This window comes from Xenopus laevis, chromosome 3S (genome assembly GCF_017654675.1).
Source record: "Xenopus laevis strain J_2021 chromosome 3S, Xenopus_laevis_v10.1, whole genome shotgun sequence".
NCBI classification, from domain to species: Eukaryota; Metazoa; Chordata; class Amphibia; order Anura; family Pipidae; genus Xenopus; species Xenopus laevis.
The window spans coordinates 32,902,921-32,916,563 of NC_054376.1; positions in this window are offsets into that span (position 1 = coordinate 32,902,921).

Below are 13,643 nucleotides of genomic sequence, written 5' to 3' on the forward strand. Positions count from 1 at the left end.
CTTGTCCATGACTTTTCACATGATAAACCTTTTTATCACTGAATCAAATCTGACCCAATGTCTCTTATTACTCCATAATCTTAACATACGAAGCTATCATTTCTTTTCAAGGGTACTTTGTCAGGGAGAAAGGAACTGACCCAAAAATAGTCATGTGATCTTCCTAAGGCGCTGTGGGAACTTCTTAAAGGACATATAAATCCTACATTTTCCTATTATGTATATAAGTTGGGCATATCTTCCCTGTGCAAGCCACATCATTTGTATTGCATATACAGTAACTCTCTCCTTTTGCCAGCACCATAACATTTTCCTAAAACAAATAGCAGCTTTCACCCGGTGGCCATTTTCCCTCTGACACATCATCCGTAACACTGACATCTGCAAACAGGATATGTATGCTGTAGAGTTCATGCAATGTAGAATGCAGGTTTAACCAGGCACAACATACTTTGGGGTTGAGCACTGCAATGGTTAAGCTGAACTCAGGAGAGGTGGTTAGGAGAAAAAAAAATAGTATGCGACAGCTATGGGAACCAGCAATACTATCTCATGAGCCAACAGCCAAAGGAAATTCCAGAGGGAGGGGACAGAATGGGTTAGAGGAGGAGAAGGAATTCTAAGTGATTAAGGGGATGCTGCAGCCTTACTGTTAACCTTTTAGCAACCAGAGTGGCAGGTATCTAAATATTTCAAAGAGCCCTTTCTCTGATTACATTTTTGTTGGGGGGTTACATGTCCTTTAAGTTCTTACCTCAGACTAGCATGTCAGGACCCAGGATGTCAAAGGTAAACAACCTTTCATATACAGGGAATTGGCAACCAATATGAAGGCTGGATAAGTTTAAAAGCAAAAATAAAAATTGGTATTCCTGTTCTGGACCTTTATACCACAATGCAGGAATTTTTTGGGGCCCCTGTTTCAAATATAAACACTAAAATATTGCTTGTTATTAGGGATGCACTGAATCCAGGATTCAGTATGGAATTTGGCCTTTTTCAGCAGGATTCTCCTGAATCCAAGTGCCTGGACAAACCAAATTCAAACTTTTAAAATCATGTGATTTTCATATGCAAATTACTGGTTGGATTCAGTTCTGTATTCAGCCAAATATTTCATAAAGGATTCAGCATTTGGTCGAATCCCAAAATAGTGGATTTGGTGCATCCCTGCATGTATCTTCATAGACTGGCAAGGAGCCAGTGCACATGAATTTGCTAAACCGTTTGATATTTTTCCATTTTTTTTTAAATCTTAATTTGATCGGAGGGTGACAATAAAGAAAAGTTTTGGGGGTGCTGTTTCAAACATAAAAACTGAAATACAGTACAGTAGGGGATGTAAAGTCATTTTTTTTTTTTTTTTTTTAAAAAAAGTGTATGTATAGATTCTTAGCATTAATAAAACAACTTTGTAATATATGTGTTATGTTTTGGGTAGCCAAGGTTGAGTAGAGTATAACAGTGCTTTATTAGCAGGCTCTCATGCAGCTATTACACAACAGTAACTTTCACTTTGACTTTTTAAGCTGTCAGGAAGTATGCATAGTATAAGTATGGGCACAGTGAGATCTACAGGCCATTTGTATAAACACCACATATTCCCCCTATAGTAGGAAAGCATTTGGACAACTATAATAAACAGCAACAATTAAACAGTATGCATTTTAAAACAATATTATACATTCTTCATATAACAAAGTCCTTGGTCCATGCAGGTAGTTTTCTGATTCTCTCAGTACGCCTTATACAGTAGGTTCACTTTCTTCAGGCCTATTGCAGTTGGCATCAGGAGAAGGAAAATGTCCTCTATCAAATGGAGCTTCTCCAAAGTCATATCTAACAGGAGCAAGACGACTTGCATTCCATATGCGTCCATCAGACAGTTCATATGTGTATGGTCCTCGCTGGCGTCTCACTTCAAGCGGTGTAGTAAATTTAGATTGTCATTGTTTCAGTATCCCTGGTTTCTTAATTCTGACTAAAGATCCAGGCTGAAAGTGCACTTCTCTTGTACCACGTTTTCTGTCAGTATAAGCCTTGCATTTGGCTTCTTGACGTTTCTCAATGTCAGCAGTAGATGATTTTGTAGGCACAATATTTTGTGGAAGTTTGATGTCTGCAACATGTAACTTGGTGCACATCTGTCTGCCATGTAATTATTCAGCTGGAGATGATTGGGTTGTTGCATGGCGCGTTGCTCTGTAGTTATGTAGGAACTCTGTTGTAAATACTTTCCAAGATTTCCCAGTAAGATTTGCTGTCTGTAGTGTTTCTTTCAGACTTCTGTTGAATCGCTCGATTTCTCCATTTGCTTGTGGGTAATACACTGAAGATTTCCTATCCACAATATTCCTCTCTCTCAGAAAGGATTCAAACTAATATGAGACAAACTGTGGGCCATTGTCTGATATTAACTCCTTTGGATTACCTTCTCTGCTGAAGACTGTAGACAGGAATGTTATTACTGTAGCTGATGTTATACGAGAAACAAATGCAATTTCAGGCCATTTACTGTAATAGTCTATCAAGGTTATAGCAAATCTGCAGTCTATAGGAGCATCTGTAAAAGGACCGACAATATCAATAGCAAGTTTTCCCAATGCTGAATCAGGGAATGGTACTGGCTGAAGTGGTGAAACACTGGCTGTGTGGCAGGCACTGGTGCTGTAGTAATAAGACCATCAACTAATTGTAGGTTTAATGCAGCAAAGAGATCCCTTCCAAGTATAGCATTACCCTTATTCACAATGTAAAAGTCACATTTTGCAGTATTTGATTCAAATTGTACAGTCACTGGCAAGCAACCAAGCACAGGGATTAGATCCTTTAAGTAAGTGACCAGTTTCAGGGCAGGTGCAGCAAGAGGATCTTTTGCAAAGTATTTCACTAAAATATCCTTTGGTAGTATAGAAACAGCTGAACCTGTATCAAGCATCAGGTTAATGGAGTGTCCCTTGTCAGCAGAAGCAGTACTGACACTGACAGTTCATATAAACTTGTCTGGAATAAATGTACCAGCTTTATCCACACTTAATACTGTAACATTTGTAGTAGTGACTTCATGAACATCTTTAGCAGAACTACGGCATATCTTAGCAAAATGTCCTACTTTTGTGCATCTGCGGCACCGTTTAGCCTTTGCAGGACATGTAACATGATTTGCAGTGTGTTGTGTTGAACCACAGTGAAAGCAGTATTTTCTATTTGTATTTGCTGCACGGTTTTGCAGTGTAGGTGAATCCCTTTCCTTAGCACTGTATTTTGCCTGTGACTGTGCATTATTAGGCCACAGTGCTGAATTCACAGTCCGTACATTCCCAGCAGTTCCCTGACTGAGAGTTTAAGCCTCTGCTACTGCTGTTTCAATTTGGCAAGCAACTGTAATAGCCTTTGCAAGGGTTAAATCCTGCTCTAGGAGCAGTCTCTCTCTAATGCGAGGTGAGTTTGTTTTTTCCACTATTTGGTCTCTTAGCATTTCATCTGTTAGATTCCCAAAGTCACAGATAACAACCAGCTCTCTCAAAGCTGCTACAAATTGTACAGATTCCTACATGTTAAAACTTTTGTACCTGCTTTGAGAAACAGGTGATCACGATGTGGCTTACTGTCCGCCCCTCTGATGCTCCTGTGCTGATAACTACTGAAAGGGGTCAAAGTTGGCCTAACCCTCACATATATACATAATTGTCGAGGAAATGCTGCCCCTTAGAACACTATGGAGTGGGATGTCCAACGACCGCTGAAATTCGAGGGGGAACACAATCAAGGGGAGAGGAGAGAAAGCCGCCGAAAGGATTTTCTGTATGTCAAAGCAGGTACAAAAGTTTTAATGGACATATAATACAAAGTTGCTTTATTTAGTGCTAAAAATATATACATGCACTTTTGAAAATCCCCTTTAAAATCATGTAAACAAGAAAAACATTTATTACACCTGCATCCTTTTTAAGCTTTGTTTTGCAAGATGTGTTTTGCTCCTCCTATTGGAGGACACAATATTGTGCGTGATCAGTGAGTTGTCATAAGTTGCATGAGGGCAGGAAAGGAATTAATTGAAAAACAACAATAGTTGTGAGTCCCTCCAAAAATCAGTCAAAGGTAGTAAAATGATACAAAAAGTTTATTAGGACATAGTAATTTGTGTCTGTTTCATATGCCTACGAGTAAGTGCCCCAATAGGCACAAAACGCATTAGGCTGTTGATTACTATGTCCTAATAAACTATTTGTATTTTTTTTACTACCTTTGACTGATTTTTGGAGGGACTTACAACTATTGTTGGTTTTCTATGGATATGCACCTGTGGACTTGGGAGAGCTGTGGGCATATCCTCCCTCTTTATTAATGTTTTGCTCCACTATAACTCTATTTACTTAGCTAGTGCCCACATTGATTTTTGGCACCTGCTGTTTTTTTGCTCGGGAAAGGAATTAAGCCTCAGACATTCCTACTTGCATGGATTTTTTGGGGAGTTACCCAAGTTGTCTCCCATCGTCCAGAAAAACTGTATCAGCAGCCCAGTCTCCAATCCCAGTATGGCTTTTTTTACCCAGAGATGTTAACTAGCTCCATATAAGAGGAAAAAAAAACGATCCAGTCTTTGTTTTTTTTAGGCCCTCTTCACTAGGGACGGGCGAATTTGGGGCGTTTTGCTTCGGTGAAAAATTCGCGAAACGGCCCAGTTTTTGTCGAAATTGCGCCGGCGTCCATTTTTTTTTTACGCCGGCAGTTCATGCTGGCGAATTTTCTCGCCTGGTGAATAAATTCGCCCATCACTACTCTTCACACTAAATGATAACATGAAATAAGGTCTCAGAAAGGTCCACAGTGGATAATTGTTTCCCTCATGACATGCGGCTGTTTGATGCCTCTGCTGAAGCATTGGCTTTTTTTAATTCCCCTGTTTTACTCTTCCCTTTAAAAACTTACTGGTATACTTCAAATACACATGGCAGCCAAAACCACCAAATCTGCTAAAGACAATGTGTATTCTACACGGGCCATTTATAACGGTGTGATTTCCAGAGTGTTACTCACCTATGCATGATTATGGATGATCGAAAAGCCCAACAGAGTGGCTTAAAAATAATACACAACTTTTTACAATACTGTGCCTAGTTCTTTCAACTGTGATTTCAAGTCCTGTGATGAAGGGCATAAAACCATGCGCAAGGAGAAATAGACAGAGCACAGCATTCAAACTGACAAATACACTTTATAAATATTCCTTCATGTTTATTTCTGCCGTTGCTTCACCGGGAGAAGTTCCAAGAATTTGCTGTCTGTACCTTCAAATGCCTTGTCTATTCAGGTAAATTAAAAACAAGAACAGATTGAAAGAACAGAATGATTCTGCCACACCTGTATTCACACACGGAACTGTTTTTCTGTCTCAAAGGAAGCGGTTAACTCCTTTAGTACTGAAATGAAGCTGAGCTAAGATTGGGACTAAAAGTATTTGACAGTATAGTACTGCAGTTGTCTCTAGGGTGTATGGTGGCTCTTTGATCATAGAGCTAACTATGCAGGATCTACAAGGCAAGTACTATGGTACTAGTTTCTTAATGTACATTTAGGGTTATTGTGAAACTGTCACATCCAGCAAAATGCCCTTTAGGAGGGTGCAACCATTATTTCGGGAGTGCTCCTGGGCAGGGCTATAAATGGGATTAATATCTTTAGCTCTTCCTTCCTCGCTACAAATTTAAACTGTGTGCCCTATATTAGTCACAACAAGAGGCCACTTCAGATTTTTTTTCTGGTTTTGTAGTTCATCAACAGCAGGACAGCTGAAAATTGCTTTTGCTTGCTCCAGGTCTAGTAACCTGTAGCAACTAATTACAAAGAACCATTAACTATATCACCCACAACCATATCACAATAACAATTGTTCCTATTTAGGTAGGACTGTCCAACATTACATATATGAGAGTGAAATTCTGGGACCATTTGCAATTGGTTTTAATTTTTAATCATTTGTGTTTTTTTCAGTTATTTAGCTTTTTTTATTTAGCAGCTCTCCAGTTTACAATTTCAGCAATCTAATTGCTAGGGTCCAAATTACCCTAGCAACCATGCATTAATTTGATAAATAGACTGGAATGTGAACAGGAGAGGCCCGAATAGAAAGATGAGTTATAAAAAGTAGCAATAAAAATACATTTCTTACATACCTTACAGTGTATTTGTTTTTAGATGGGGTCAGTGACCCTCATTTGAAAGCTGGAAAAAGTCAGAAGGCGGCCAAAAATGTAAAAACTATAATAAAGAAAAAATGAACGCGAATTGAAAACTTGTTTAGAAAAAGCCATTCTAGAAAATACTAAAAGTTAATGAAAGGTGAACTACCCCTATAATAAGAACGCTGCCCGGCACTTTCCCCACAGATTTAAATGAATTATTACAGATAATATATATATAATATATTTTTTTCTATAGCTTTAAATGGAAGTTATTGGGAGAATGTCCCTTAATTTGCCAGAATCACTGTAAGTCCAGTTCTGCTTATTCAGCAGCCAGTAAGAAACATTTATTTGGCAGCCTTTCAATAAAATACCTATATATTGCTTAACAATTCCACTCCATCTTGGCATATGTCCATTCCTATAACTACAGTGAGCTTAAATATGCATAATTGAATAGCAAGTATGTATTTAAACTCCTCTCAGATTTAAGGCTTATTTCTGGAACTGCTTAGCAACCCTTTTTAGATGCTCACCTGTGCACAGAAGAGGTCAGTATCATTTACCTCTATAGGGATCTATGGAATAGCTTTGCATGTCGAAACTTACTGATGGGCTATGACATGTAAAAGCGAAGTAAAGGCCTCGCCAATTACAACTCCTTAGAATAAGTAGTTTTCCTATATATACCCATCAATTTAAAAGATATATAGATATATATATATATATATATATATTTATTTATTGAAAGCGGAATTACTCACCGCTATATGGATCAGCACCCGATGTACATTGTAAACGAATTTGATTGATTGGTGCATCATAATTGTTGGATACAATATATATATATATATATATATATATATATATATATATATATATATATATATATATATATATATATATATATATATATATATATATATATATAAAATATATATATATATATATATATATATATATATATATATATATACAATGGATGGCTAGGGCACACACATAAGGAGTTACATACCTGGGTGCAATACAGGAATGCAATATTCACTCAAGAAAAATGCTGCTGCACACCAGGATTTTGTGAAAAAAGTTAATCCTTTATTTGATCTAAATAAAGGATTAACTTTTTTCACAAAATCCTGGTGTGCAGCAGCATTTTTCTTGAGAGTATATATATATATACAGTCATATGAAAAAGTTTGGGAACCCCTCTTAATTTTGTTTATCATTGGCTGATAGGGATGTAGCGAACTGTTCGCCGGCGAACTAGTTCGCGCGAACTTCGACTGTTCGCGTCCGCCGCAAGTTCGCGAACGTCGCGCGACGTTCGCCAATAGGCGTTCGCGTCAAAATCGTTCGACCATTCGACCATTCGATCGCTAAAATCGAACGATTGTCGTTCGAATCGAACGATCGAAGCCATTGGATTGAATGAAATCATTCGATCGAATGGCTTCGATCGTTCGATTCGAACGAAAATCGTTCGATCGAACGATTAAAATCCTTTGATCGTTCGAATCGAACGATTTTCGGCTGTTCGCGAACTGTTCGCATTTTTTGCCGGTGTTCGCGAACGGCGTTCGCGAACACATACTCGGCAGTTCGCTACATCCCTATTGGCTGAGCTTTCAAAGTAGCAACTTCCTTTTAATATATAACATGCCTTATGGAAACAGTAGTATTTCAGCAGTGACATAACATTTATTGGATTAACAGAAAATATACAATATGCATCATAACAGAATTAGACAGGTGCATACATTTGGGCACCCCAACAGAGATATTATAATACTTAGTTGAGCCTCCTTTTGCAAATGTAACAGCCTCTAGACGCCTCCTATAGACTTTGATGAGTGTCTGGATTCTGGATGGCAATATTTTTGACCATTCGTCCATATAAAATCTCTCCAGTTCAGTTAAATTTGATGGCTGCCGAGCATGGACAGCCTGCTTCAAATCATCCCAGAGATTTTCTATGATATTCAAGTCGGGGGACTGTGATGGCTATTCCATAAATGCCTTTGTAGATTTCCAAGTGTGTTTAGGGTCATTGTCTTGTTGGAATATCCAACCCCTGTGTAACTTCAACTTTGTGACTCTATGCTTGAACATTATCCTGAAGAATTTGTTGATATTGGGTTGAATTCATTGACCCTCGACTTTAACAAGGGCCCCAGTCCCTGAACTTGCAACACAGCCCCACAGCATGATGGAACCTCCACTAAATTTAACAGTAGGTGGCAGGTGTTTTTCTTGGAATGTGGTGTTCTTCTTCCGCCATGCAAATTGCTTTTTGTTATGCCCAAATGACTCAATTTCTGTCTCATAAGGTAAACAACCCCTTTAATAGTACTTTTACCTTTTTGAAGCAGGAGCCAATAGAAAACTAGTACTTGCCTAAAAACGACATCACTGCAATTGATTTCCACAGCAGATTGGCTGGGCCAGAACTAGGGGTAGGGAGAAGAGGAATGTGTCTAGGGTGCAACAATGGGAGACCCCTGGGCACGCACCACATCTGCTTGCCTTCCACCAGTCAAGTGTAGCTGAGGTGATAGTGGTGTTACGTGATCTGAGGTGACTCGAGACAGGGGATGTATTCAGTTCCTGTGCAAATGACGTAGGTGGAAGTGACATCACAACGTGCTGCACATGTTTGTGACGTCACTCACCACGACTCACACCTGATAGCCCCCGTAACTTTGCCTCTGAATTTCGGTAATCGCAGGGGAAGAGGGACACTCCCTTAAAGCTGCTGCCCTAGGGACAGGCCCTGAAGTTATTTAAATGTGAAGGGAAATGTTGTCAGATATATATATATCACCAATAAATCTCCACTTTCATTTGAATTATTGACTTGATGTATTTCCTTGGAGTGCTGTCAATCCCTGCATTTTGTCTACATACTTCTCAGACTAGCACCCAGGTTTCTGCATACTAATGGTTGTGCATTCCATTCTGTTTGATTATATATAGATATAGATATATATATATATAGATATATATATATATATATATATATATATATATATATATATATATATATATATATATATATATATATATATATATATATATATATATATATATATATAGGAAAGTTGCTTTATTGCAAAGAAATTGTAAACATGGTGACCAGCCTTTTTTTTTAACAAAAACACTTTCTGAAAAAGTATTCACTGATGACAACCAGTCACGTTTAAGAAGGACCGATCTTAATAATACAAGCTCATTATTGTACAGGCAGTGCAGGTCCCAAAGTCAGAACAGTTAAAGATTTAGTTAGCCCAGACAATTTCTGCTACTCTCCACCTCCCAGCCGAGCAGAGGTTACAGTAATGACACTCTCACTAGACTTTATAATAATAATTCTCAATTTACATGAACGGCTTCCCGGGAGAGCGAGCTAATGAACCCAACACCATCTTCCATAAGTAGTAATTGATTTAGAAGGATAGATTTTATGTTTCTCCCATAGAGTAAGAAAGAAAAAAGTGGTTTGGGACTTTGGTGTGGTGGGATCAATATGGCAGGACTGAGGCCATTTAATGGACTATGTGTTTTTACTTATTTTGTTTTTTTTAAATTTTATTTCCTGGAATCATCCAATTTCAAGGTCTGAAATATTGTGCGCAGGAAGGCCTCTCTCGGATTATGGATTTCCATACAACAAATTAGATCACAGGATATACTGTATAACCTGCTGCTAGTTTCCCTTAATCGTTTAGTTGATTCTGTCCTATCTGTAGATTTCATTTATTGCAGCAGGAGGTTAAGCTGAGAAACTGATGTCAGTGCTTCCATGTAGTGCGTATATTCAGCTAAAAATGGCTTTCTAGTCACTTGCTTTAAAACCCTTCTTCCTGGTATGTGTCATAATGTTGCATGGTTATTATATGGGTGTACAGGATAAATGGCCGTGCTTCTGCAGCCTGTTGTTAGTGCCGGTTGAGTTCATCTGCGGAGTCTCATCTGCCTTCATGGGTCTTAGCAAAATGCACGCAGAGTGGAGTTGGGCATGCATCAGATTAAGATATTATCCATGTAAGCAGACTCGTTATTTAACCTGTGTGAATTATAATGAGCTGATTAGGGGGATTTGTATCACATTTACTGAGGCTGAGAGAGAAGACACAAAGGGGATAAGCGGCCAGGAAGTCAGTGATATCTCCATAGTGGCAAATCACCTAATTATTTCGGAAACAAGTAGTGTTAAACCTTAGATATTTCGGCATAGGAATGAGAAGTGTGTCAGCTCAAGAACATTGTCCCTCCTGCATTTGAGATCTACACTGGCTTGGAACTGTAATTCCAGAAGGTACAATTTTAGCCATTTTGAATTTTTTTTAATCACCTGTCAGTGAGGTTTATTTATAAACATTGGACACATTTGCACATGGGCAGTGTCCCTTAGCAGCCAACCAGTGATTGGCTTTCATTTTCAGCCAGCTGCAGGTTGAACCTACAAGCAAACATTTGATTGGCTGCTATGGTTTACTGTCCAAATTAAATTTGGACAGTGTTTATAAATGAACACTGCCCAGTGTTTATAAATGAACCCCAGTGTGTTTACGTCATGTCATGGTCTTTTCCCAAGAAAGAAAGAAAAAACGTGTGTAGAGTATGTGTAGGAAAAATAGAAAACCTGTTTATATTTTTAAATCATCTGCCATTGTCCTTAGATGTTTTAGGCAGAGAACGGGTTGCATTCATTCCACTTATAATGAGGCCAGTCTATATTTGATGCTTCAATGCATGCACAGTGTATGACAAGGATGCCAATGGCCCACTAGAAAATTTTAGACCCATTCTGCAGACTGTTTTTTCCTCCGCTTCTCACTCAATCCCCTAATTGTCCTAGTCCTTTCTTTACATACTATAATTTAACCCAGGAGTCCCCAACATTTTAACCTGTAGGCCACAACAAAATCTAAAAAAGACTTGCATGAAAGCATGAAAAAATTCCCTGGGGGTGCCACATAAGGACTGTGATTGGCTATTCGGTAGCTCCTATGTAGACTTTTCCCTTACAGGTGGCTCTATTTGGCAGTACACCTGGTTTTATGAAACCAAAGTTTGCCTCCAAGCCAGGAATTCAAAAGGAAGCATCTGCTTTGAGGCCACTGAGAGCAACATTCAAGTGGGGGGGGGGGGTTGTATAGGGAATGGACATGAATTTGCAGAATGGTTTGGAGCCACTGGTTGGGTATCACTGATCTAACCTTTCATCTATTTCTCCTGTCTGTTACAATACATAAATAGGGAATGGACATGAAATAGGCAAAATGTTTTGGAGTTTTCCTTGTATGGTGGTGAGCCAGTCCAACATTGTAGGTCATAACAGATCTACAGTATATAAACACTGCACAATATCACTGACTCTATAGTACTGACATATGTTGTATAGTATTGACATTATAGGCAGTTCTCTATGCTTTTAAGCATTCAAGAAAGATTCAGGGAAAATTAACCTACTAAAAATTAACCTACTAACCCCACTGCCAATCAATGAGGTTGCTCAGATACTAATAGCTAATTTAGACTTATAGCATCCCCTTTTTGTCTTTACCCTTCAGTCCTGATTGCAGTTCAAAAGCACCCCAAATTATTCTACTTTATGCACCAGAATTTCTTTGCTGCTTGGTGCTTCCTATTGACTTGGATGGGTTGCAACGTGTGGTCTAAGAAGGTAAGTTATGTTGAGTGATATACTGTATAACCAGCTTTTGCAATAGATCAATGATAAAGAAGCATTCTGTTAATATACGGTACATATAAGAGCGACCATGGAGCTTAATAAACATGCCATTTATTTCTTTCTTTTTGGCTGAATCGTTCAATAGATCTTATAATAATAATAGTAATATTAACTTTGTCTGCAATTAAAAAAATAAACTGATTTCTTGAGTGCTCAGTATTTTAAAGTTAAAGTTTATTTACTCAAAGCTCTTGGGAATTTGCTTTTAGTGATATATACATACAGACAGTATATATATATATATATATATATATATATATATATATATATATATATATATATATATATATATATATATATATATATATATATATATATATATATATATATATATATATATATATATATTGTGGTGAAGTAACCACTAGAATACCTGAGAAAGGCCTGGACGGATCTTATTTATCTCCCAGGTGTGATTCCGGGACTGCTAATCCAGCCCGGGTGTTTTGTGTTTTCCTGAGACACCTCAGGTGGATAAATAAAAAGGCGGCTCAAGACAGAGTGTTGAGCTCCAGTCTGGGAAAAGACACAGAAAAGCTGCCTGTTTGAGGTCACTGAGAGGACTGAATTCACCACAAGGTATTGGATTTTAGTTTGTTCCTGATGTTCTCTGTTTTGGAGAATGTTTAAGAGAATCGCACAGACACCATATTTGTTGCAGGTAGGGTTGCCACCTGGCAGGTATTTTACCGGCCTGGCCGGTAAAAATGATGGCTGATTCCAATGTTATTAATAGGGAAAAAAGATTAAAATATAGGAAGGCCGGTATTTTTTACCAGAAAAGGTGGCAACCCTAGTTGCAGGTGGGGAGCTTACCCCTTTTATTGTGACCACCTGTGCATCAATGTTTTGGGGGGAATTAACCATTAATCATCAGGGTTAAACCCCCCCCAAATGTTGATGCACAGGTGGTCACAATAAAAGGGGTAAGCTCCCCACCTGCAACAAATCTGGTGTCTGTGCGATTCTCTTAAACATTTCCTACATTGTATTGACGTGTGCCAACGGTCTAGAAAGATCTGCAACCACCGGGGCAGGAATACCATAGGAAAGGTGAGAGGTGCGGTTTATCTACATACAGAACCACTATCTCTGTTTTGGGGAGACAGGTGGTAGGCCTATTCCTGGTTAGGTAGGACAGCTGACTTGTATTAGGTAAAAGCCCATTAAGTGGCAAAAAGTTAATTTTGTACTGTTTATTTTGTTTATGTGAAAATAAACTGCCTCAAAGAGACTACACTCTCCTGAGTTGTGATTGTGCCGTGAGCTACTTTAACCCGTTTTGTTTCCAAATGAGAATGTAACCTGATGCAAAAGGGCAAGACAATCAACACTGGCCATGTGATGCCATATAAACAAATGGATATGCTCTTGTGTGATGATCTGTATGGGCTGGCCAATTTAGCACTTGGCGTGTTATTTAAGGTTTGTATCACAGGATTTTTATTTTTGAGAGTGATCCAGCTTTGCCTAAAATGCATCTAAGCGAGTGGTCTGCATGTCACCTTTAATATATTAGTGCTACTTCTGTTTCTTCTCGCCATTAACTGGAAAGCCCAATTTGGGAAGCCTCCATAAGAAGATCAAGCCCTAAGGTATGTCAAGCCTTAGTGAAGTAGGGAATAAGGGATCCCATGAATCCGGTAAAGATGGGGGCTGGTAGTCCTGTTTTAGAATGCTCTAGGTGTGGTAGGTTAAGCTAA